Genomic DNA, 26,695 nt, shown 5'->3' on the forward strand with positions numbered 1-26,695 from the left:
TCACAAACTATTTAATATAGCCTATAAATTAATATGGACAGATTCTAGAAAAGATACAGTATAAAGTGCAGTGGAATAAGTCTGTTGCCTCAGATGTGTGGAACAGCCTTAGGCCTGGCTGTTAGTACCCAAGACTGGAGGTCACATGTTAAACTGAGATTTACTGTTTCTTCATGAGGGCTGATGTTTGTTAGCAGTTCAGCTTTTAAAGAATTCTGGAAAACAATGGGGATTAGAGCACTGTTGTAAAATTTGTGTGTACTGTGCAAAGTATAGAAAATGTACTAGCTAAGGTAACCAGACATTAGAGCAGAAGGATCACACTAGTAAATTAACTTCTCATTGTTAAAAAGGCACCTTTTAAAAAAGAGCTAAAAATAAAAAAAGACAAAGGTAAAATATGGAAAATGTTGATCTCTATTCTACTTAAATTTATAAGATTGTAGAATCCCTAGGTTGGGAAAGACCTTTGAGATCATAGAGTCCAACCAGACCTGTCCACTGTTAAATCATATCCCTAAGCACTTCATCTACCCATCTTTTAAATACCTCCAGGGATGGTGACACCTCCCTGGGCAGCCTCTGCCAGTGCTTGATAACCCTTTTATTGAAGAAATTTTTCTAATGTCCAATCTGAGCCTTTCCTGGCACAGCTTGAGGCCATTCCCTCTTGTCCCGTCAATCACTTGGGTGAAGAGGCCAACACCCACCTCTCTACAACCTCCTTTCAGATAGTTGTAGACAGTGATGTCTCCCCTCAGCCTCCTCTTCTCGAGGCTAAACAACCCCAGTTCCCTCAGCCACTCATTGTGAGACTTCTCCAGCTCCTTCACCAGCTTCCTTGCTTTTCTCTGGACACTCTACAGGACCTCAGTGTCTTTCTTGTAGTGAGGGGCCCAAAACTGAACACGGTATTCAAGGCGCAGCGTCACCAGTGCTGAGTACAGGGGCACAATCACTTCCCTGGTCCTGCTGGCCTCGCTGTTTCTGATACAAGCCAAGATGCTATTGGCTTTCTTGGCCACCTGGGCACACTGTTGGCTCATATGCAGCCTGCTGTCAACCAACACCCCCAAGTCTTTCTCCACCAGGCAGCTTTCTAGCCGCTCTTTCCCAAGCCTGTAGTGCTGCATGGGGTTGTTGTGTCCCAAGCGCAGGACTTTGCACTTGGTCTTGTTAAACCTCATCCTGTTGGTCTCAGCCCATCGATCCAGCCTGTTCAGATCCCTTTGCAGAGCCTCCCTACCCTCAAGCAGATTGATGCTTCCTCCCAACTTGGTGTCATCTGCAATCTTACTAAGGTTACATTCAATTCCTTCATCCAGGTCACTGATAAAGATATTGAACAGAACTGGACCCAGCACTGAGCCCTGGGGAGCACCACTTGTGACTGGCTTCCAACTGGATTTAACTCCATTTACTGCAACTCTTTGGGCCCAGGTATCCAGCCAGCTTTTTATCCAGCAGAGGGTGTGCCTGCCTGGGCCAGTGGAGGCCAGTTTCTCAAGCAGAATACTGTGAAAGTGTCCTAGTATATGATATTCACAGCCTTTTCCTCATCCATTAAGCGGGTCACCTTGTCATACAAGGAGATGAGGTTAGTTTGGCAGGACCTGCCTTTCAGAAATCCATGCTGCCTAGGCCTGATCACCTGGTTATCTTGCACGTGCAAGTTTTTGCAGCTTCTTCATGAGCTCCTCGGCATAGGTTTCATAATATAGCATTGAAGCTTCTCCTTTTGTCAGAGACTTCTTTAAGATAATATGGACTGAGTTTTACCACCTACTTTAAAGCAGGCGCTTTTTTTGTGATGGAAAGATAACCACAGACCCTGACCTTTAGAAACAAGTCTGCATATATGCGGTATTTGACCAGATAGATTCCTGTACTAATGATACTGATGGAAAGTATGAAGTAGTAAGGAGAAATCAACAGGACTTCTGAATGAGATGTAGATCAATCTCTCTAGAATGAAATAACATCCCTCTTCAGACTATCTTTTTCATGGATACAGTTGGACATTGGAGGGAGCCTGTTTTTATTTAGGAAATTGTGAAATTTAGCATTAGAACAGAAATGTGTGTATAGTTGTATGAACTGGAGATTGCTATGGGTAGGACAGCATAGAAACTGTTCAGTGAGACCAGCTTCAAACTTTGGAACAAAACTTTTCTAAGCTGAAGTGTTTACACAATGGCATAGGTTTAATTCTTGCCTCTAATCATAATGTGATCACTATACACACCAAATTGGTCTTTAATCATATCTTATGCTAGCTGGAAGTACACAATATCTGAGAATTGATGAGCTGTGTAGTCAGAACTGGTTGCTGTGGTCCTTGATGGTTGTAATCGGGAAGGTCAAGATGATCAGGCTTTAATGTGGAGAGAATTCAGAACTAAAGTAATTTTTTTTCATGTCTTCATTCTTGGCTTTATCCTTTGTGCCACCCTTACTAAAAGAAGGATCTCGCCTACTTCAGTAGTATTTGTCTTATTTATGGTCTTGTCAGTCATCTTTTCTTATATATTTAGCAGAACGTCTTGCTTCTCTTGTTCTGTGCTTATCTTGTCCTGTCTTGTAATTTAGTCTCCTTAATGCAACTATATAATTTTCTTTACCTTTTCCACGGTCATGTTGCCCATAATTACATAAATGTTTTGGTTTGGCCATGCCATCTGTGTTACAAGATAATTGTGTGCTGTTTGCTATACCTTAACACTCATTTACCTGAAACCCAAATATTGAACATATCCAATCAATGCCCACATTTTATTGACATCACAGCCCTCTGCTTTTAGCTATGCAGAGAAGAACAGAAAACCTTCTGTATATCAAACCTAAAAGTTCAGTTAATTTTGATCTTGCCTTGATTGTAGTCAGAATGAGATCACTTCTACAAGATAACCCACCATAAAATGAAGGTGGATTCAATGATATTTTAATATTGTCAAATCAAAAGCTCAGATAAAGAGGAAAAATTGTAAAAATCATAGAAAAAGTCAAAAATATTCACTTGATAGTTTGACTAGAAAGAGCACCTGGGGTTTTGAAGGATAATGACCCGGACTTGAACTCCCTGGGTAATGCTGTGGCTAAAAGCTTCATCTCCATTTAGGTTCTGATAGTAGTAGACAGGATTACTTCCGTGTATTGCAAAGACCATGGCACGCTGTACTCAGTTGTACCCACATTTACAAAGGAATTGAAATGTGAAGATGAAATGAAATATGATTTAAAAATAAAGATTTCCTCAAAGAGGATTTTTAAGTACATTTCAGTACTAGGAAATAAAATACAGCTGTATCTTGTTCAGGGCCTTTACATATAGGCTCAGAGTGTATGTAGAGCTATATATGCTCCGAACCTACACACATACCAAAATAGTAAGAAAATACATGATAGTGGTCTCCTTAAAATTGCAAATAGGAAGTTATCTATCATGAGGAAAATGTTAAATCACATTTAAATGTCTTTTTATTAACAATTGTGGATCAGTTGCTTATGCAGAAGATGCTGGCATGTGAAAATTTACAGTAAACTAAAGACTAGACTAAATTATGATGGTTTCGTTTAAATATACACAAATTATTTTCATAGCAACAGTCCTTGTTTTATATGTAATGTGATAATTCTAAAATTCATTTAATTGATGGTTAAATTCCCCCTTTTAAAATATTTCAGCAGCAAGTACATCTGCTTACTTTCTTTTGACACAGAATTGTAGGTGAAATGGTCAGCAAAGCTGTGGAGGGTCTTAATCTGAATCCTTCTTCTGCAGTTACTAGAAATATAACCCTGTGTGTCAAACCTAATGAAGGTTGACGGCTATAATTTGCAAAAACATGCTTCTCTTTACTTTTGTGTGAAATCCATAACTGGAGGGAACAGTACTTGTATAAGCAGCTATGAGTTTGTTTATGTAATGAATTTTCTCAGATAAAGACTTAATAGGCACAAGTATATGTTTTCATAGAATCATAGGATAGTTTGGGTTGGAAGTGACCTTAAAGCCTATCCAGTTCCAACTCCCCTGCAATCAGGCTGCCCAAGGCCCCATCCAGTGTGGCCTTGAACACCTCCAGGGATGGGGCACCCAAAGCTTCCCTGGGCAGCCTGTGCCAGTGCCTCGCCACTCTCACGGTGAAGAAATTTCTCCTTATGTCTAGTCTAAATCTGCCCCTCTCCGGTTTATACCCATTGCCCCTAGTCCTATCACTACAAGTCTTTGTAAACAGTCCCTCCCCAGCTTTCTTGTAGCCCCTTCAGGTACTAGAAGATAGCTATAAGATCTTTGAGCCTTCTCTTTTCTGGGCTGAACAACTCCAACTCTCTCAGCCTGTCCCCATATGGGAGGTGCTCCAGCTCTCTGATCATCTTTGTATCCCTCCTCTGGACCCGTTCCAACAGCTCCCTATCTTTTTTATGTTGAGGATTCCAGAACTGGACACAATACTCCAGATGAAGCTTCACAAGAGAGGAGTAGAGGGGCAGAATCACCTCCCTCGCCCTGCTGGCCACGCTTCTTTTGATGCAGCCCAAGATACGGTTTGCCGTCTGGGCTGTGAGCGCACATTGCTGCTTTTCCGTATGTACAATCTATTGCATATATCACGCTATATAATTTGGAGATTTCATATAAAGGTGCAACAATCCCTAAGGTATGTTTGATTTCTTTCATTTATCAATACTGTCACTTCAGAAGCACCACCACTATTACAGCCATTTTTCAAATTTTATTGCAACTTTTCTGTTAGTCCAACTACAATGAATACATAAAACTACATCCTAAGGAAGGATTAAATTGGGTGTTTTCTTCAAGCCATGATTTGTCTAACTAAGCACTTCTTTTTCTATAATGCTACAAATAATCACTTGCCAAGCCTCTTGGTCACAGATTTTTTCCAGTATTTTCACGGCAATTCTTAATCTCTGGGATAAACAGGATTTTTATTAATGTAAGTTCTGTCTGCTTTACACAGATCAGTATGTTTATCTCCACAAGGAGAAACAGCCTTTCTAGTTCAGCTGTTTACTCAACAGAGACAATAATAGAAGCACTTGTTCTATCTAGGCCTTTGGAAAGACAGCCTTTCATTAACTTGTAACGTGAATGGGAGGAATCAGCAGGGTGAGCAAAATAAGACAGATTTTTCAGACAAAGCAAACAGGGAAACTTGAAACTATTCAATTTCTTGTGTTTTGACTGCTTCAAGATAAGTGTGCCTTTCTGTATCCCTTGAGATGGCCTTCCACAATTTCACAGGCCAGCAAAGGAACAAGAGCAAGGGCACCTATCTGGGAGGGCCAGTCCCAGGTTTCAGTCTGTTTGAAGTGGTATATAGTGTTGCGTTGACTAGTACAGTAAATGAACATACTAAGCAGGAGACTCCTGTAGTCTGTCTAATCATTGAGCTGTTCTATGAAAGGCTGACTCCTCAAAAGGTAGTGCATTTTGGGACTCAGCTAGTTGTAGGAATGTTTCAGAGTATGCTGTCTCTATCCCCACAGGCAACAAACAGAAATACTTAGTTACTGAATCCTGACTGAACCCTGTTGTGAAATTAACACTATGATGTTCAGTTGACAAGGTTCTGATAAATTCCAGAGGTCTATTAGGTACTCATGACTTTTTAATTGGCAAACATTAAGTTTATTAGGTAATTCTGGCTCCTTTAGGCTTAGATGACAGGTAAAGATGATGGTGCAGGGCACAGATTTTGTCCACACTTCATTTTGAGTAGAGCCATTTAACTTGTCATATGCATACTGTAACCCCAGCACTGGTATAGCTAACAACAAGCAAGTTTACTTCAGTATTAAGTGTCATGTCAAACCTACAGTATTGCAAAAGTTTCAGAAACTTGGTCTAAACCAAGATCTGGCCATGGGTGAAGCCATATAGGATATGGACAGGCTGGAGAAGTGGACAAAGGAAGAACCTCTTGAAGTTCAAGAAAGTGAAATGCAAAGTGCTGCACTTGAGGAGGAATAATCTCATGCAGCAGTACACACTATGGGCCGAGCAGCTGGAGAGCAGCTCTGCAGAGAAGGACATTTGGATTCTGCTGGTCAGCAAGCTGACCATGAGCCAGCAACATGCACTCACAGCAAAGAAAGCCAGCAGCATCCTTGGCTGTGTTAGGAGTTGTTTTGTCAGCAGATTGAGGGATATAATTCTTCTGCTTGATACTGGTGAGGCCACATCTGGAGTATTGTGGGCTCCTCAGCTACATGAAAGATGTGGACTTGCTTGAGCTAGTCAATAAGAATTAATGAATTATGGCATTTTTCATGTAAGGAGAGGCTGAGTGAGCAAGGACTCTTCAGCTAGGGGAAGATAATGCTAATGTTAGGGCATCTTACTGATGTTAGTAATTAACTGTGGGAGTTAAGTAAATATTCTTCCTGGTAATGCTCACAAGATGCTGTGGGCGCAAGCTGGTAGGCATGAAATTGTCTGAACACCAGAATACTTATTTAATTAGTGATTGAACACCGGAAAGGGCTGCCCAGAGAGCCTGTAAAATTTCCATTCTTGTAGCTATTAGACTCAACTGGACATGGTCCTGGGCTGCCCGCTCTAGCTGACCCTGCTTAAGCGGGATGTTGCTCTAGATGAGCTCCAGAAGTATCTTCCAACCTCATTGTTGCTGTGATTCTGTGAATTCATTTAGAGTTGAAGCAGGAGCAGAAAAGAACTAAAAAAGAATATGGTGTATTTCTTTCATCTAGTTGCTCCTGCAGTTGCTTTTGCTCAGAACCTTAGCAGAGGTAGAAACAAAATAAGTACAGCTGATATGGGAATAAAGCAAATACTGCACTACCTCCATCTATGGATGAATTACATGGTGATGTTTGACACAAAAATACAGCATATAATGTTGCAGATACAGATTTTTTTAATTATTTTTTTAATCTGAGCAGACAACATTAATAAACGTTAGGGATAACAGCTTTAAAACTCGTAACTACAAAACAGCACAGTGCCTACAACAGTCTTAGGCATTGCAGGAAAATTTCTATACTGATTTTGCATATTACATTGGAATTTTACAGCTCTAAAATATCAAAGATAATCCATAAAACCTTAGGGGATGCAATGTACTCTTTGAATTGTAATAGGAAAGTATGCTGTGCTCCAGGATAGTTTTTTCCAGCTCAAACAAGCTGTGGGCTTACTGGAGGGAATATTCAATAGTAAAACTCTTGCACAGGAAGTTAATTAAACTACTCTTCAGTTTTCAAGCCCTCTGAGCTCATATTTTCAAATCATATTATCTTGCTTTTTCTACCTATTTTGTCACATACAAATTTCAAGCAGTTACTGTCTGCGTTGCCTCCAGCTTCTAAAGACAATTATGGAATTTATTTCTTCATATGCCAAACTTTTAAATGTGATACTACTATGTATTTTTGACAATGTGTTTGATGTATTATGTTAGCACTTATTCTAAATAACATTACATGCCTCTTGGGGAAGTCACAGATCATTTGTTTTGTACAATAGCAAGCATGTTCTCAGTACTTGGTAATCAGAATAAACTCAAAGCTAAATAATCTAAGGACTCATAAAGTAGAGAAGCTGGTAAGAGTATGCTCAAGCTTGATTTTTTTGTAGAGCACTTCTAAGGAAGAAACTAAGTTGAAGTATTTGTATGCAATGATGGTCAACCATTTTTAAACTATGCATTTTAGCGTATATTGGGATAAATTTCAGGTCCAGTTATATTGGATCATACTAGAATCATTCTTGAGGGTCCTGTGAATAGAAATTCAGTATAGCAAACATGCTGAGCAAAACTGCATTCCTTAAATAAGTCCTCATTTTATGAAGTATTTATGAATTTTCAAGCTCTTTACGTATTTATAAATGTAATTTGGTATGGATTTCTGTAAGATGACCCTGCTGGTCAAATAGAGAAATTATTTTCTTTTGTCTCTAACAACAAAAAACCCAATAATCTTAGTGAAATACCCCCACTCTACCCACAAAACTGTTTGGACTAGTGAATTATTGTGACTACAGCTGTTTCTTTGGAGTACATGTGTGTGAAAGCATATTTATGTTGGAGTGTTTACCTACTAAATCAAATGGTAGTTGAATTTCTAATTGTCTTAATGTCAGCATTTTATATATGCTAAATTAAATAATCTGTTACAAAACATTGTCTTAAATTTAATCAAGACTGATTAAAACAGAACCAATATGGGTTCATCTAAACAGTCTACTTTTTGGTATCTAAATGACTCAACAACATTCAGCCAGTTTAAGTACGACTTATTTCTCTACAGCTTCCAGAAGTGCATACATTGATTAAGGTTTTGACTTATTAGTTTTAACAGATGTCTGTCTCTTTAAGCATTAAACTTCTTTCAGTCCTAGACCTATAACTGAGTGTTTGCAGGTAAATTGAATACTTAAGACTTCATTCTTAAACAGAATGAAAAAAACGTCTTTAATTAGAAACAATACCTTCTGTGGTTACATCCTATGTTCAAGTACTTCATCCTGAAAATGCAGTTTATCAATCCAAAAGAACCCTAAGTAAAAACCACTTGAGTTAGTAAAATTAGTTTAAAAACTTCAACAACTCAGCAGCCATTATGGAGTGCTGATGACTTGACACTGTTATGTAGCTTCCATTTATTGTATTACTGGGATTTATCTAGGCATCCATTTGGATAGGTCAAGCATCATTGTTATCATAGAACCCAATACAAAAGATTCTACTTCGTCATGGTTTTATTCCCACTTTGTGGTTTTAACTTGGCATATATATGATTTGTTCTCATAAACTGAAGAACTTTATGTTCATTCATAAAGTTCATATTTATTCATAAAAATTCATAAAATTCAAGACAGTCGATACTTTCAGTGGTGCTAGTCAATTTCTGTGGTAAAAGTGTTCCATTTTCCAGTAGGGGGTGGACTTCTGCCTGGAATTTTACGATATCTTTGTATACATCTTGCCTCGCTACTTTTTTCTTTCCATTCTTGTTTGGAGATTTTTCCATACAAATGAGTTGTGCGTCCATGTTGCACATGAGAAAGTGACACAAATGGTATTAGCTGTATTAGACCACTTTACATCCGTGCAGAGATGGGACATTATTATACAATTTGGGACATTTAGTGAAGTTTTGTGCAAAGCTCATACTCGAGTCTTTCAGGACTTGAAAAGCTTTTTTTCTTCTGATAGAAACATGAATTGCACTAATTACTATATAGGTGTCATTTTACTCCTTCCTGCTCTGGTCAAGTATAATACATTTTTATGAATTCTGCTTTATATCTAAAACATTCCTAGACATTGCATGTTGACTGACCCATCAGTTCTCTAGCACTATGTTTCTATAATAACTTATAATCACTACCTACACTATCAATCAGAAAAAATAAATATTGTTGTGGGGTTTTTCACCTAGAAAGTCCTGATACTCACTTCTTCATAGCATACTTCCGTAGCCAAGATTCTGGAGATGTATAGCTTAATTGGAATTAATTTACTAATTATTCTTTTGGTTATTGATTCCAGTGTGCCTCCACTCAATTATTAAGTTGTTTCTCCACTAAGTTAAACTTTTAGAGACCTGAGTTCCTACTTATTTTCCAGGAAAGATAGTCTGGCTTTCTCATTTTTGCTGCTGAGTAATTATGCAAAATTATTTTAACTCCCAACTGTTGTTTTTGCCTAGGCTGTGCTTAAAAGAAAAAGCATTTCTCAGTTGCAAAAAGATGAAGCATAACAGCCTACACATAAGCAGTAATTCCTGTGTGGATTCTGAGGCTTTTGTAACAGCTAGGGAGGAAATACTAGTGCATGAAATAGTGAGGGGCATAATGACCCTCATGGCTTGCAGATTTTTTCTGTCATCACTTTCTTCTCTTGGGATGGCATCTCCTAGTGTATGAGATCTGATTATATAGCTTAGTTGTGACAACTTTAAAAACATAAGATCTAAACGTGGTTAGCTGCCATAATTCTTGCAAGACTTCTTAAGAAAATGGAAATACACCACATGTCAGTTATATTCCTGCTCTTAATGAAATAAAAAAAAAATTTTCTGGAATTAGCAGAAATGGGATTTTCTGTGCTGGTCATCTGAAACAGTATATTTATAGATTGAAGAATTCAATAATACAATGTGTATTCCTCCCAGCAAAGCTCTGCGCCTGGTTCATAAAACCCAAGTCCTTTAGTGAGTGTGTACCATGCTTAAAAATTTTGATTTTTCAACTGTTCTCTTCTGTTTGTGTGGCTGAAACGATTCCCAAGTGAGACAGCTAGTGCTATTGTGTTCACCCATATTCCAGTATGGAGTCCATATAGGCTCTTGCTTGCACAGGGATACAGGAGAATATTGTATGTAAGTATTCTTGATGGTCTGTGAGTAGACAGGTGCTTGCTCGGACTCAGATGGTACTTCCTCTGAGGTGCATCTTTACAGTTACTTGTTTAAAGTAGTAGCTTTATTTCTATAGTTCAGAGAATCTTTCATTTCTACTGTTCATGCTGATTAGTGTACCTTATTGGAATTTCTGCTAGTGACGAGCTTATTTTTCACAAAAAAAGAAATTGATTTTCCTTTCTGCAGTTAATTAACCAGTTATGTCAACTTATTGTTTTCACGTATGAACTCTAATGCCTTAAAGCTTCTGTAGTAACCAAAACCTTTTTTAAAATGCATCTACCTCATAAATATGCTCAAGAACATAATTCCTTATTAAAAATAGAGTTATAGTAATTAGCTTTTACGGGTTACCAGAGGATTTAATCATTAAAACTAGGAAAAGATAATTGTGAGTTCTTCGGACTGAGTATGTAGTATATAATAATCGCAACTAGAAGCTTAGTAAGTGTTGTAAGTTTGAGCAGTCGAATACAGGGATGATTTAGTCCATGTTGTATGTACAAAGCAGAAGCAGGTGCGAATGTGGTAAATTGTGTGTACATGTGCTTATCACAGTAAGCTTAAAATGCTGTTTCTGTTTATCGATGTGTTTCAAAATAAATTGCTTATCTGTAGGTAGTCCATCTCCACAAACTTGATGAAGGTCTAAATTTGAAAATTGCCATATGAGTTAATGGTCCTTTAGTATTTGACACAGAGCTCAACTGCATACAGTCATAAAAAGTAAGGAGTAACAGCAGAAAGAGGACAGGGGGAGAAACCTTTTCAACAGCCTTACTGTGATGATTTTCTTCTAATACAGTTATTATCTTTTTTAACTGTAAAGATAATTAGTTTATTTTAAAGCCACTTAATTAAGAAGTCAATATATACTAATTCATTTTAGAACCTTAGATATGATAAATCATATTTTTAAGAAGGATAACATTCAGCATTTAGATGAAAAAAGCAAGTTGCTTGTCTCTGACAAACTGTATTAGCAAATGTTGTTGCTTTTGTGAAAGGAATTTCAAATACCAGAGACTTTTGCAGCTGTTTCAATAAACACAGAGCTATGATTTACGTATTAAGTAAATAATGATAAAGGCTCTGAAATGTTGATATTTTTAAAGTATAATGTGCCTGAATTTTACAAACTATCAACATCTGAAGACAATGGCATTGCATGATGCAGTTTTATTATTTTTGTATGTACTATGAAGAGTCCTTTGACTATTACTTTGCTTAGACTTTTCCTTTTTAAGTTTTCTAGCTTAGTTCTAACTCTAATTTTCCTCTGAAAATTAGTATTGAGATTTTTTAAGTTTCTGTTTTCTTTTGTGGGGATTGTAAGAATGCCAGTGTTCATGTTGAAAATTAATTCAATTTTTCCTTTTCAACTTCGTCTTCTATTATTCAAACCAACTTTGCTGGATTTCTTACATCATCACTGAGGTAATCGCACAGAAATACACCCAAGTTTTCAGACACGGGTGGTGTTTTCAGGATCGGGAGTGAAGAAGTGGAGTTGCTGCCTTGCCAGTGACTACCTGCTGTGAAACCTGGCATGTGTTCACCTTCATGCTTGGAACTGCTTCTGTAAAAGCTGTGCTTCTGAGAATGGCAGGAATGAGCTGATCAGCCAGGAATGCTGATTAACCCACTATAGTTATATACTCCCTGGAAAAGCTGCCTTTGTGTTTAAGGGATGCAGATTAACACAGATAAGAATTTTTAGCAAGCCATCTAATACCGGTTGTCAGTTACTCATTTGAATATTTGTCACATGAAAATGACATGTGCTTTGCGTAGTCAAAATAAACCAGCGAAAAGAAGCTGATGTGTCAAAAGATCTGACGTCATTGTGGAACTTCGGTCCTACAGAGTGAAATTCCAGTTCTACCAAGTTGTTTGATATTTCTCTATATATGTGGTGACTTACCTTAACTCATGTTAACTTCACTAGGTAAAGAGGGTATTTGTCTTCACTTGAACATCCAAATAGCCTGATGCTTTGTAAGGCAAAATAGGTATTATCTGTCATCACTCGAACATAAACAAACACAGACTTTAGTACTTACTATTGTATTTCAGTGTCCTAAAATGTTTATAGTCTTTAAAAAATACAGTTTGAATGGTATAATGTCATTGTGTGGTAGTGATTATTTGAAAATCTTCAACGTTGCTTTATTTCCATGTGTGTATCTCAGCACTGGAAGCTTGCTGAGGGCTGAAGCTTGCTTGTAAATGTACCACAGATTAGATTAACAGAAATAGCTGCTACAGTTGAGAAGAAAATGCTGTGTTCTTAAAATATTGGTGTGGCTGGAGGAGAGCCACAATGGTCCATCTGAAATGAGGAAACTGCTAAATACCTGTTATGTTAGTAATCTGGCTTATGATGCTAAAACATAGGCAAAGAGAAGTCTTGACTGTAATTTATTATGATCGCTGTTTTAGAGCTACCTATCATAAACTATGACTTCAGCAATCCAATTGCATTAGTGGAGATAAGACTCCATGGTCAGGGCAGTTTTCAGCTGAGGCAAGACTGTTCCAATTTTTAGTTTTTGCCAATAAAATTTATTAATGAAAAATTATAAGTAGATATCTTTGTGATGGGTTGTAGCAGTGTAGCTGTATGAGTAACTATAATACTGGGAATTAGACATTAGGAAGAAATTCCTCACGATGAGGGTGGTGAGACACTGGAACAGGTTGCTCAGAGAAGTTGTGGCTGCCCCATCCCTGGAAGTGTTCAAGGACAAGTTGGGTGGGGCCTTAGGCAGCCTGATCTTAGTGGGAGGTGTCTCTCCTGTGGCAAAGGGATTGGAACTGGATGATCCTTAAGGTCCGTTCCAACCCAAACCATTCTGATTCCATTACTCTATGAATCCTGTTGCCTCAGGTCTGTAGATGGAACTTTCTTTTTATGGGAGAGGATATGTTGCTTTATTGTTCTACACTGGCAATACAGAACTCCTGAGGAGAACTCCTGTGAAGTTGGGCTAAGTTTAGCTAGACACTTCAGGGTTTTTCTAGTGACATTTTAAATTTATTTTTTAACTTAGATTAAGATCTTTTAACTCAGATTCAATACTGGTTAGGTTGAAATAATGAGTGACTTACCTTTATGCTGGAAGTTCTTCAAAGGTCAAAGATATTTTGCTCATCTTTCCTAAACATACTCTATTCCCTGAAGCATAGAAAAGTACAGTGCATATAAGAGAAATGCTACATATTAATGATGTTTGGCAAAACCATTCAGTGAGCTAGAAATTATAATAGTAAAAGTTTTCTGGCATCTTTCTTCTCTGACCCTCAACAGATACTGTAGTGCCTGAAAAAAAACGCCCAACAAATTATAGTTTCTTACAGCTAAACTTATTTGTCATCTGTTAAGACTGGGGTCATACCTCTTGAGAGAAGCAGAGGATCAAGAAAGTGAGTTTCTTGCTTTAAAGAGAAGAATTAAATTCAGAGCTGAAGTTTAATATTAATTTTCAGCTCTATGAAAAATGAGGCAGCGATTCCTTATACAGCAGGTAAGCGATGAAAAATACAAATTCACTCACTGACTTAAAGTGATTAAATTAATCAGGTTTTGTGGTGTTTCAGTCTGTATCATTGCTTTATTAATAAGTTTAGATTGAGTTCCTTAATGTGGTCTACTTTGTTCTGTACAGAGTGCAATGGTATCCTTTTTTTACAACAAAGACTTAATATACAATTGTTATACAGAATAAATATTCTCTCCATTATAGTGATTCTTGAGCTATAAGTGTGAAGAAGTGAATATTCTGAAATCAATCGATGCATTTAACTGCTGTAATGCTTAGGCCAGGCCCTCGCCGTTTCAAATTGTCTCTCACTATATACTATTGAGAAAAGAGTAAATGCTTGCACTGGCTCAGGACAGTGATTTGGCACAGGTAGGAACTGGGGTGATATTTGACCTGTTTTCTGTGGTCATGCAAATCTGTCTGACCATGACTGTAGCTTTCACACCCATTATTGCATAAGACCTAGCATTTTAGAAAACAAATGATGAATATGTAAAATGTGGTAGAAGTGTTCCAGAATAGAAAAAAAAACCACCTTATAATTTTACTTTTACAAGTATTTTTCATAACTTGGTACCTAGTCATGCTTTTCATTGTTTTAATAATCAATTTTTTTATGGAACTCTTAACTGTTTCAAGTGTGTGTGTAACAATATTTAAAATAAATAAATTGTTTGTACAAAGGCAAATGTATTTCTAAATATGTTTTAGGATTGCATCAGCTTTCAGTTATGCCACAGCTTTTTGTATCTTAGCTAGTGCTAATGATCTCATTCGCTTAACCTGATGATAATAATAATGGAATCCCTTGATTAACTTGAATGGCAGCTCATAATTGATATGGTGGTTAAAATTAACAGCAGTGTAAGAAGTTGCCACCTTGTACTTTGTCTTACCTTATACAACCAAATAACTAGAATAGGATGATAATCTATTTTTTTAAAAAAGAGGAAATTGTCATAAGACAAATGTATACAACTTCTTCAGAAAAATACCCGCACTCTTTATTTTGCTTAAGACTGAAAATGAAGTAAGACAGATCCAATGCAGTCAATGTGTCCAAAAATATCACCAGTATCTTGACTTCTCTCTACAGACCATATATAGTGCAGGCAAGAGAAGCAATACTGCTTTTCAAGGATAGCAGAACTCCCCTGAGAGGGAAAAGACTGGACGAACTTATTTGTAAAAAGAAACTTAGGTGCACTGAGTTCTGGATAACTCCTTTAAAGAAGGTAAATGGCTTTATAGATCTTAAAAGTACTGTCTCTTTGCCTGGCTACTGTTAGCTTAGTTTAAATTGACAAGAGGAAAGGTTAGTGTGCTGTTACCAGTTCTTCAGGTGAACTGTTACTTTGAAATCCTGTCCTGTTTCATCCCCTGCCCCAACCTAAAGAAGCCAACAGTCAAGACTTGTTAAATTGGTAAGATATCTGGTTATATTTTTCTACTTGTTGCAAGTATTGAGATGCTAAAAATGTAAGTGTGAGAATATAACTGTATAGGTAGTTTATTAGGATGGAATCAAATTTTTCTTAAAATAGACAAGGTGCTATGAGGAGACTGGTACAGGTAAACTTCCTTTTTAAAGGACTTTTCTGCACTTGAATTTACTCTTGACCATTAAATCACTATACGAATCTCATTAAGAAGAAGAGTGACTCTGTAATACCTTCTAATAACTGGAAGAAGGGATCTTAATGGCATCACTAGCTATTCAGCTATAGTTGGCCCATCTTTATAGTGATAAATCAGTGTGAAATTACAAAAGGCAGATATGATGGTACCCTTTTACAGTAACTGGAAGACTTAAAGGTATGTGTAAAAGGAGACACCAATTTTGCTTGCTGAAAGGGTGCTGAGTAATTTTGTGAGTGGTTAAATGATAAACAACAATTAATACAATTCTGAAGCGTGTAAAACTTGAAGGAACTAAAACTAGTGCAAGACTTTCGCAGAAATTCAGAATAGGCCCTTTTGGGTTTAGCACATCAAACACTTCTCGTCGTAGAGTTTTCTATACACTGATTTTAGCTACTTACCCAGTTAGGGCTCCTAGCTACCACTTAACCAAATGTTAGTGCTAATTCTGGCATCTCCTGTAGGTGGGAGCCCTAGAATTAAAGAGGCTGAGTTGTTTTTCTGTTCTCTTCCAAAGTATGCTCTTAGCAAGCCAGCCTTTTAACAGTCTATATATAAATGAAGCTGATAAGTCACAGAAATGTAGATATCACTCTGTCTATATACTAAATCATTGACAAAGTGTGAAACTGTAACTTTTCTGCTCATTCTTTTGGAATGTAGACTATGTGATTATATAACTTGCTGAGCAGGTGAGATCACTGATGACCGATCGAAAAAAACCTACACTTCTGACTATGATTTCTATTTGTATTATTCCATGTATCAAAGACAAGAATATATATTTGGCTCATTGTTTTTATGGTAATATTATCAACAGAAACTGCTTTAGTATTTTTGAATACTTCTGATTATGGCAGCAAGAGTGCTATGAAGTTTTCAGACTGTTTTGACTGCAGAAGAATTTCAAGAAGGAAAGAAAGGCGAGTCTTTCAAGAAGTAGCTCACTGGAGTCTGAGTGCTTGAGAGAAGTGTCGTCTTTTAGCTCAGCTGATCTAATGGACATATGTTGCTCAAGACATAGCTAGTAATGAATGGATGTTTTTCTTAAAGAACTGGTGTTCTAAAACAACATCAGTGTGGGGCAAGCTACAGTAAGTGATAAGAAAATGAAATTTTCAGTAAAGCTAGTGCTTTAAAAGCTTGGAATTTTATTTGGCAGACACTAGCTTCCTTGAAAATTGCTTGTTTATCATGAAAGTTTATGCTTCTGCTATTTAACACTCTAAACACTAGTACTTTCCATTTGTTCAAGGACCACAGTAATGGATTTGGAGTTCCTTAACAGGAGGGCATATGTTATTACTCCAACTTTATTCCCTCATTGTACAATGCCTTTTGGAGTCCTTAAGCCAAGAAACTAGCTCTGAATATTTTCCAGTTCCCACTGGAAGTGTTAGCACTGGCTAAGTTTCTGACTTTCAGCAGTGTTTTCAAAGTGTATATGTTACTGCTGTGTAAGTCTTCAAGTTATCAAAGAAGATGTTTATAGGCAGGCTTGATCACAGGAGTTCTGCTGGTGGAACCTAGGGCACAATCATGTTATTGGTAGACTACAAAAAGTAGAGATAGAATTCACACTCCTTAAATTTTGTGCAGGATCTGCTAGCTGTTCATGTTTAGGAAATACAGAGAAAAGACCTCATATTAGGAAATACAAGGATTGTCTTGGCCTTCCTATGCGTGCATCTTAGACATTGCTTTAGGTCTTTACAACAGAATTTATCTTCAACTTAATCTGGTTGTTTGAAATATGATCTGTCTCCTGTCATCACGTGTCCTGTGTGATAGGATATGGCTAATCTGTAGACAAGGAACCATTTTGATGTGTCTTTATCCATAGCAATTTACATGCTTCGGGGTAGGAATGAGAGAGTCCTGATAACTATACTGCAATTGTCTAGAGGGTCCTCTGGCAAACTGCTTGCAACTAGCTGAGTCTTTTGTAAACTTAGGTTTTTGAATACTCTATCACTTCACCTATTTCTGCTACCAGCTCTCAATAAAGGTATATAACATGGGAAGCAAAATATTAAAAAATGAAAAAGAATGCTGAAAGTCATGGCCTCTTCTAAATCGCTTCTATTTTTTTAAGCATCAGTTTACAGTGAGACATCTATGCTCACCTGTTCAATTACTGACTGTAGCCTCTTTGGAAAATAAATGTCAATGAAGTAGTAAAAGGGTTTACTGTTTAAAATTTTAGCTATGTGATTACTCAGTGTTGTACTGAGGTTTCTTGACACTTTGAAAACTATTTTTTATTATCATTCAGGAGGTAAAATGGCTGCAACTTCAGGGATTTTATGAAAAGATGCTGGGGAGGGAGGTGATGACACCCAAATCCAAGCCTGTCTAGTTATTTAACAAGCAACCTTTAAACCTTTACTGGTTTAAGTTTTTCTTTCAGAAGAGGGACTTAATCAAATTGAGGACCTGATGGCAGTGCATGGCTTTGGAATTACTTTTTTTTTTCCCCTCAAATTTCTAACTTCTGCCTAAATTCCAAATCTGAAAGAGGGAAATGTTCAGCTTTATACAATGAGCATTTACCTCCCACAGGCCCTTAGAAAATGGTTTTCTCATGGGGAAAAAAATCATCAATCATCACCATGCTAACACTTTTAAGAATCTTCTCTATGTTGTGAATCATGGTTTTCATATTCTTTTTCCTTCAATAAAAAGAGATTATTTTCCTTTGGCAAAAAAAAAATTGATTCACCTACGTTTACTTTGGGGATTCCATGATTATAGTCAGAACAAAACCTTCAAGTGTACCTCAAGGTACAACTCAAGTACTTATTACAAATAAACTCTATTAGTAATTAGCTGTAAGTGAACTTCTAATGCAGAAGCACTGAAAATAACTGTGGATTGTGTTTTTCACTGCATCTACAAAAACACGCTGAACAACAGATGAAACTGAAATTCTTTTCTTGTATTTTCTTAAGATTGACTCACTGCCACTTATTTTCTTGATACTGCAGTTCTTAGAAGTAAATTGACAAGAAACTATGAGTAAGCAAATGACTGAGATTTGTCTGTACTAAAGCCTGCGAGTCATTCCATAGGCAATAAAATTTTCATTGAAATTTATTTTTATATCTGTTTGTGTCCCTTGTTCTTCATTGCAGTAATTATGAAGTCTCACTTTTCCACTTGTGTATCAGATTATTCTAGTCGGGAATACTAGATGTTGGGGGAAAGTTAATTTTCTACTGCTGTCTTTTTATTCTGACAAACCTGTGGCTGCTCTTCACCAACAAGGCTACAAAATGTTTTTTAAAAGCTGGAGTGTTATAGTTTAAAAAGCTCAAGTGTTATAGTTTTTCACATTTTTTTTTTTAATTTGAACTAAAAAAAACCTAGTTTTTTTAATTTGAAAATAAGTTCTGGATTGACAGAGAAAAATAAGAAGTTTATGGGCATTATGTGTCAGCATTGCTGTTCTGTAAATGCACATAAATCAGATGATCTAGCCTGGCTTGGACCAATTTGAAAGAGTGGCACTTAATAAATGGGAAGAGATGTAGAAATCTAGGTAGAACATGTGTACTCTGAATGCTGGACTGCTGTCTTGAAGAGTGATCTGGCTGTGGTCACCAACTTTTAGGGCTTTCCTGACGTAACAGTAAATGATCTGGAACGATATAGCTGCGGATCAAATCCTAAAGCTGTAATATAGCTGTCCTCTTAACTTGATATTTATTTGTGCCTTTGCAGTGAAAAGGTGGCAGTGTGACAAGTATTGTCACATGCTTTGTCGCTGCCGTTAACAGAAGGGTCAGTATTTGGGTTTGCACCCTGCTGCCAAATTCAAGGTGAGCAGTGACTGTACAATGCTGTTCTCCCTCTTCTGGAAAGTTAGGAAGGGCTGGAGAAAATAAGTAGTTCCTGGGGTTTTGTGCATGTGAAAAGGATTTATGTAGGTTAAAGGTGGAGACAGAAAATATGCCCTATGTTTTCCTTCTGTGTCCTTGAATTTAGAGTCAGCCTTTGGTAGACTGAGGATTTGCACATTAGAATGGGAACTGGGAGTGCAGCCTACTGTCAACGGTATAAATGCAAACTGGCCATGTGCTCCTAACTGGGGAGCTTAATTCTGTTTCAGTTTGTACCAGTATACTCAAAATACTGTAGTTCTGTCTTCTCACACAGTTTTGAAACTCTAAACTCTTGTTTCATTTAGAAGCTTGAACACTTCTTCAATTTTGACCTTGACCAATGAAAAAAATGTTTCATACTCATAAAAGTGACAGTGTATTCAGAGTTTCTCCATTTTAAAAAAATGTACCACTGAGAGAAGGAGGAAAAGGTAAGTCATCAGGCTTCCTCGTAACTCAATAAATAATTATAAGGGAGGCAAATAACTTTGAATTCTCCTCCAGACTAAAATATAGTAAGATTTCTCTCATCTGTTGCATACTTACTTTAGTCATAAATCTTACTTTAGTCACTTTAAATATAAAGTGAAGTTTATTAAGTGTACATCAGAGTTTTCAGGTTGGAAGTTAAAATGTAAAGCAGCAATAATAGTTATAATATGGTATGACATTTTTCATCATTTAAAGGGTGTTCTGAGACTCTGGCAAGGAAATGCTCAAATTTAAGTTATTTTAGTTTTTAAAACTATGAAATCTCTTATCTGTTTTCCAGATACTTTGACACAGGTATCTGTCTTATATTTTCTATATGCAATTTTTGTTTAAACTGAGGTTTATTGTATCAAAAAACTGAAAATGCATGTCTTCTACAAACTGAAGACTTTCTGAGGGAGTTCAAAACTGAGTTGTAATTCTGTGATGTAGATGCTCTTTTTTAGCCCTTCAAATGCAACTTGCCTATGAAGTACTTAAACAGCAGTCCTTAATGAAGTTTTTTTTCAGCATTGCAGATACTAGTGTTACGCTATCTAATGTCTTAGATTTTACCTATTTTAAAAAGACATCTGCTGTACTGTGTTGTTGAATGTTGCCAAATCTGATTGCTAGCCAAGGCCTGTTTGTCCTTTAGTCACTGACAGTTTTGTGACTGCTCCAGAGATGTGACAGATAATAGCTGCCTCATGCAGCTGGTAAAAGGTAGCTTTGACCTTTCCTACAAATGATTGGTGTCAGTTATACTCCTCACCTACACCCTTTTCTCCACTGTGGGGAAAAAACTCAACATCACGCTTTTTGTTATTTTGTACTGGTGACATACTTAAAATTAGCAGCCCAGTGACAGAATTCTCCATGTAATTCCAGAGTACTGAACTATATCAACTGGAATACTATTGTAGATTTAGGGGTTTAGGTAATCCACCTCTTGCATAAATGTTAGATAACTGATTTCTGAAAGGAAAAGGTACTTTAAATAATTTCCAGACGAGGAACAAATCAGCTGAAGTGGTCTTGGGTAGATATTGACTTTACCTGGTGATTATTGGCAGAACACTTGAAAATTGCTATTATACCAAACCAAGTATTTGAAAATAATGTACTGAATTTACATCATTTAATAGACGCTAACTGGGTAGCTCTGAAGATGCCAAGAGTGTTGTTAACACCCTTCCAAAACAACTTCAGAGTGATCTTTCCAAGAAGTTTTGTTTTCATGATAAGCAAGAAAGTCTTTGCAATCCTATTCTTAAAGTCAATTGCAAAGAGTAGAAGTCTGGGACTTGTGATTCCAAATTCCTCTGACCATATCCCTTGCCATGTGTGAGGATGAAACTGGATGCACCAGTTGCACTAAGTTGCTAAATAACTTGAAAAATGGATTTTGCCTCCCAAGTAATTTATGTAGTTGAAAATTCTGAAGTTGTACGAGGCATCAGAAGTAGCCTGATGTAGTATAGAAGTTATTAAGTCTGGGCAGCACTTAAATTACAAGGTTATGTTGGTTTTATTTCACAAAAATGATGATAAAGGGGAGAATTGTATACAGGGGTTTCATCTTTCAGGTGGAGGTATTCAACTGGACATTAAAACAGTTGGTGTCATATGCATGTCACTATTGTGGTGAAAGAGACCAATTAAGGCTTTGATCCAGCAGAATTATAGTTCCATCTTCTCTGTACCAAGCACTTTTTCAATGCTAAATATTACTTCTAGAATGGATATTGTCTTCCTTAACCTCAATAGGTATAAATTATTTCCTTTACCTTTGTTTTTTATGGAAAGGCCACTATGTCAACTCTCTCAGCTGTGTGGACAAGGAAGTTATAAAAAGGTGAGCACTGCAAACCAGTTGGATCATCTGATTCATCTTAGTGCTATGCATGCTGCTTCTTATTTACTGTATCCTGTCTTTCCTTGGGATCACATAGGTAATTTATTCTGACCAAGAAGGGAGACAGATAACATTGGACACTGCTTTTGGCAGTGAATAAGAAGTGCACAAAGCCTGACTGCAGCAACTGGTACTGTACTGTTCATCTTGGCTTTAACCTGCTGAAGACTTGGGAGACAGTTAAGTACCATGGTGTTTCACTGTACTGTTTTCACTCTTTCACACTTAATTTGTGAGTAGTTTTCTTGGATCTTGACTCCCTAAAAAGTTATACTTCTTGTCATTAACTGCTTAAGTTCATCAGTCCAAGCCTCAGATCATCAGTTGGTAGCCAGAATTTGCTTTAAATCTGTGGTGCTGTCCTTTAAAATCCCTGCCTTGCTTCTTTGCCTGCTTTGAAGTATATTAGTTACTATGGAAACAACATCAGTGTTATGAGCTTCTAAATCTTGAATACATTTTAGTCGTCTTGTTTTCTTTCCTCTTGTGTGTGAATACAGTTGTCCTTTTCCTCCCACACTACGTCTGCAGCTCGTTTCAGAAAGAAATGCTGAGCAAACTCATCACTGCTACCCCTTTAAAGTTAAATGCTAGGAGATCGTAGTATCTGAACAGTCTTATATTGGAGATTCTGATATTAACCTTTGTGTTTCTGCTGATCTGAGTTTGATTCTATTTGGAGAAATCAAAGATATGTTTTTGTGCCAGAGACGAATAAATACTAATAGTAATTCAAAAGCAGAAGCTTGTACGATTGGTTTTGTGTTGTACCACTGAAGGTTGAACTTGAAAGGGACCTCTGGAGGTTGTCTAGTCCAATTTCTCTGCTCAAGCAAGGCCACCTAAAGTCGGTTGTCCAGGATGATGTTCAGAAGGCTTTTGAATATCTCCCATGACAAAGACTCCACTACCTCTCTGTGCAGCCTGTGGCAGTGCTCAGTCACCCTCACATTAAAAAGAGTCTTCTGATGTTTAGACAGACTCTCCCATGTTTCAGTTTCTGCCAATTGTCTCTGGCTCTGTCAGTGGGCACCACTGGAGCTAATCTGGCTTGGTGGTCTTTACACCTTCAGGTATTTTTACACATCAATGAGATTGCCTCCACCCCTGAGCTTTCTCTAAGCTAAACAGTTCCTGTTCTCTCAGCTGTGCCTCCTAGCAGAGGAGTTCCAGTCCCTTTGTCATCTTTGTGCCTCTTCACTGGACTTGCTAGTTAGAATGTCAGTGCCTATCACACAGGGAAGCTCAGAAGTGGACACTAATGCAGCACTGCAAATGCAGCCTCACCAGAGCTGCATGGAAGGGAAGGATTACAATCCTGTTTCAATGTTTCAGCTTCTCCTCTTTAGTGCTAAGTCTAGTTTAAGTATCTATGGTAAACAATCTCCTTAAACGTAAGTGGGGTACTTGGTGGAAAACAGGCGGCAGACTGGTTGAAATAATCCTGTTTCATAATTTTATACCTACTGTTTTAATGCTGTTCAAGACCAAAAATTAAGGCACAGTTCAAAATTGTTTAAGGAAAAAGTGAAGTGAATGTTAAATTTAGGAAGCTCAATCAAGGTAGAAGGCAATTGGAATCTAGGTGTCTTATCACAAAAACTTGATTCACTGCCTAGGAAAAAGGATGTATTTGGTAGGTGATCTGCTGAAGTTCCTAATCTGCTATGTTAACCTCTAAAGAAAATAAACTTTTTTGCACCCAAAAAGTGCAAACTGTTTAACCTCTAAGTGGAGGTAGATGCTGCAGTTATTTGTTCAAGCAGCTATGGAATGTTTTGGCATTGTTTCCCTTCCTAGCACAAAAGAAGAAATGACCTCTTCATGAAAAGAATGCTGTGGATAAGCTGGTTGGTACCTTATCAACTTTGCTGTTGTAGTTATGCCAGCCAGACATGTTAGTGTGACTTAGATATACTCTGCTATGGTATTTATACTTTGTCAGAAGTGTTCCAAGACTGATTTGTGACCTCATCTGGCATAGAGCAGGACGGCTAAGTTCTCAGAATTGATAAAATGAAAGCCCACTTTACAAGGTGTTTATTTAAAACTTCCTGGCTTCAAAGGGTTCTGGAAAATACGATGGTTTACTAGCTTTATCATACTTTGATATTGATGCTTTTACTCATCTGCTATTCCCAAATCTTGCTGCTTTTAACAAACGATAGTCTGAAGTATCATAGCTGATGACATTTCTTTCAGATGTTTTTGAACTTGGATTTTGAATAGTTATTTTTCCAGTAGGACTGTGAAGGAGAGAAAAAAACCACATGCGATGTTTATGACTTCTAATCTGTAAGGAAGGGCAAACTTTTAAATGTTCTCTGGTTAGCTTTAAGGAGCATCAGAGGCAGGCAGGACTAGCTCAGCAAGCTTTCTGTCACTTAATAAGCCAATCTAATCAGGCGACTTTTTTGAGTTGAGGGCCACAAGTATGGTTGTCTGTCTAGGGAATTGCTCTCTATTTTTAGTGAGCTGGTTATCATTTGGCTCTCTCAGCATCATGCACTGTTGAAAGTATGGGGTGAGAGAGCTGAAAAGAGGTCGATTGGGGCTCATCATGCTACTTATTTTTTTCTTTTTTTTTTCCTATGTCAGATGGAACAAAATTCAGTTGGTTAAAGAGTCATATTAAGAAACAGACTTAGTTTGTTGGATGGTAGTGCATGGGTAGAAAAATGCAAAAATGTATAGGTGGCTGAAAGAGATTGAGGCTGCAGGGAAAACAGAATATAGATATGGACCAAATCAATCAAAAAAAAGAAAACCCACACCCTAATTATTAGCAATGACTCAGCTATCTACATATTTCAAGCTGAATGGAAATGAAACAGTCTGAATTGTTTTTTGTTGGTTTTGGCCTTTGTTCCCAGCAGATCTGAAGTAGGATTGATTAGGAACTCCAGGTGTGTTGTCAAAGCCTTTCACAAAGCATTTGTGCCAAGAATTGTGTGTAACACTTCAAAATCCATGTTCCTGCTCCACTTTGTCACCTGCGAACTCTACTTCCCACCAGATTTTTTTCCTTTTCTCTCAACTGATCTTCTATAAATGTAGTGATTAGAAGTTAAGAATTGTTTCTCAAAGAGGAGAAAATAAATGCATGTTCCATTTAGTAGAGTATGAAAGATTAGTCTATAAGTCTAGTGGTAATAAGGTGCATGCAAAGAAATTGAGGGAAGCAGGCTTTTGAAACGAAGGGACAGCAGTAGATTGCTAGGTTGAAATACACGGACCTGAGCCTCTCTGTTAGCTGCTCTCAAGTAGCAGCAAATCTGAAGGTGTGGTTTAAGGAAGAGAAAGTGTTGTCAGTGAGAATCATAATCATAAAACGGTTTGGGTTGGAAGGCTTCTTAAAGATCACATAGTTCCAACTGCCCTGCCGTGGGCAGGGACACCTTCCACTAGATCCATTTGCTCAAAGTTTTGTCCAGCGTGGCTTTGGAGACGTCCAGGAATGGGGCTTCCATGACTCCTCTGAGCAACTTGTTCCAGTGCCTCACCACCCTTACAGTAAAAAATGTCTTCCTATTATCTAATCTAAATCTCCCCTCTTTCAGTTTAAAAATGTCACTTCTCGTCCTGTTGCTACAATTCCTGGTAAAAAGCCCCTCACTGTCTTTCCTGTAGCCCTCTTTACGTACTAGAAGGCTGCTGTAAGGCCTCCTCAGAGCCTCCTCTTCTCCAGGCTAAACAAGCCCACCTTTCTCACCCTGCCAGTACAGGAGGTACTCCAGCCCTCTGATCATCTTCGTGGCCCACCTCTGGACTCACTTTAACAGATCTATGTCCCTCCTATGCTGAGAAGCTGTAGTTTGGCGGAACACTGGCAAATAGCTTAGGGATATGGTTTAAGGTTTATAGGTAAGGAGAAGGTGATGAAGGATAAAAATAGAGGAGAAGGTGAAACTTTTGGATTTACATGTTATAAATGGAGGAAAGAGGAGGCTTGGAGTCTGAGTAACAGCTCATCTTCCTAAGTATTCAACAGTGATGTTTGAGAAATACATACTTTCAGCATAGAGAGGTTGGGTGTTGGTATCTGAGCAGAGAGAAGAACTTCTTATCCTGTTTTTTTGTCTGTTTGCTTTTTCTATAAATTGCAATATGTGAGGAACCTGTTACTGAGAATTTAATAGCATTTTCACTTCAGAATTCTAATTGCTTGTAGAAAAGATGGGAAAACATTTCCTTTTCATTATGTAACTACCATTTTTATATTTGTACGTCAATACACAAATGTAGAATATGTAATAAGACTTCATAATGTATGCTGCCAAGTTTGCTTTTCCAATAATTCGGAAAGCAAAAAATTTCTTGCGAAATTCCAATTTCTTGCAGTAAGTTCTTAAAATTCTGATACTACTAGCATGAGTTCAGACTTCTGTGCATTTTGACAGAGCATCACTGCTCAGATGGAAATTTGATGTTCACAGGAACTCACACTTGCAGGGATCCCCAGTTCAGAATGGGAATGACTTGATTTTTTGGCAGGTGCTGGAAACTAGGTGGATTTGAGTGTTCTTCATAACCTAAATCAACTTAATCTGAATTCCTGCTTAGGTCTATGAATTAATATAGCTATTTAATGGAACTGTCAGTACACGATGCAATCAAGACTGGAAGAGTTTCAAGTACAAATTGACCAGATAAACTATTAATTGTCTTGGCAATATTCTTGGCATACTCTGAAAGCATAGTGTGTTTCAGTAGCCATTTCTTATTTTTTATTTCACTTTAGGTTATAGTTGGTGATGTTTCAAGAATTAGGATAATATTTAAGATGCTTACTCATTTGTGTCTTAGTTTTGTTTTGAAAGTTT

At 37.4% G+C, this 26,695-nt stretch overlaps 1 protein-coding gene across 3 annotated transcripts in view; it reads left to right on the forward strand.

The window, feature by feature from the left end:
• SORBS2 (sorbin and SH3 domain containing 2) overlaps nt 1-26,695 on the forward strand; it is a 225,219-nt gene that overhangs the window by 38,105 nt on the left and 160,419 nt on the right. The window contains exons 2-3 of one of the 3 annotated variants that reach the window (XM_054064429.1): nt 21,764-21,812; nt 21,910-22,051. The gene's annotated coding sequence lies outside the window, so the exon portion shown is untranslated. Of the gene's footprint in view, nt 1-15,070; nt 15,194-15,217; nt 15,383-21,763; nt 21,813-21,909; nt 22,052-26,695 lie in introns of those variants that run through there. The other 2 variants (XM_054064428.1, XM_054064430.1) reach the window with 2 other exon arrangements.

The sequence above is a fragment of the Cuculus canorus genome, chromosome 4 (genome assembly GCF_017976375.1).
Source record: "Cuculus canorus isolate bCucCan1 chromosome 4, bCucCan1.pri, whole genome shotgun sequence".
Classification (NCBI taxonomy): Eukaryota; Metazoa; Chordata; class Aves; order Cuculiformes; family Cuculidae; genus Cuculus; species Cuculus canorus.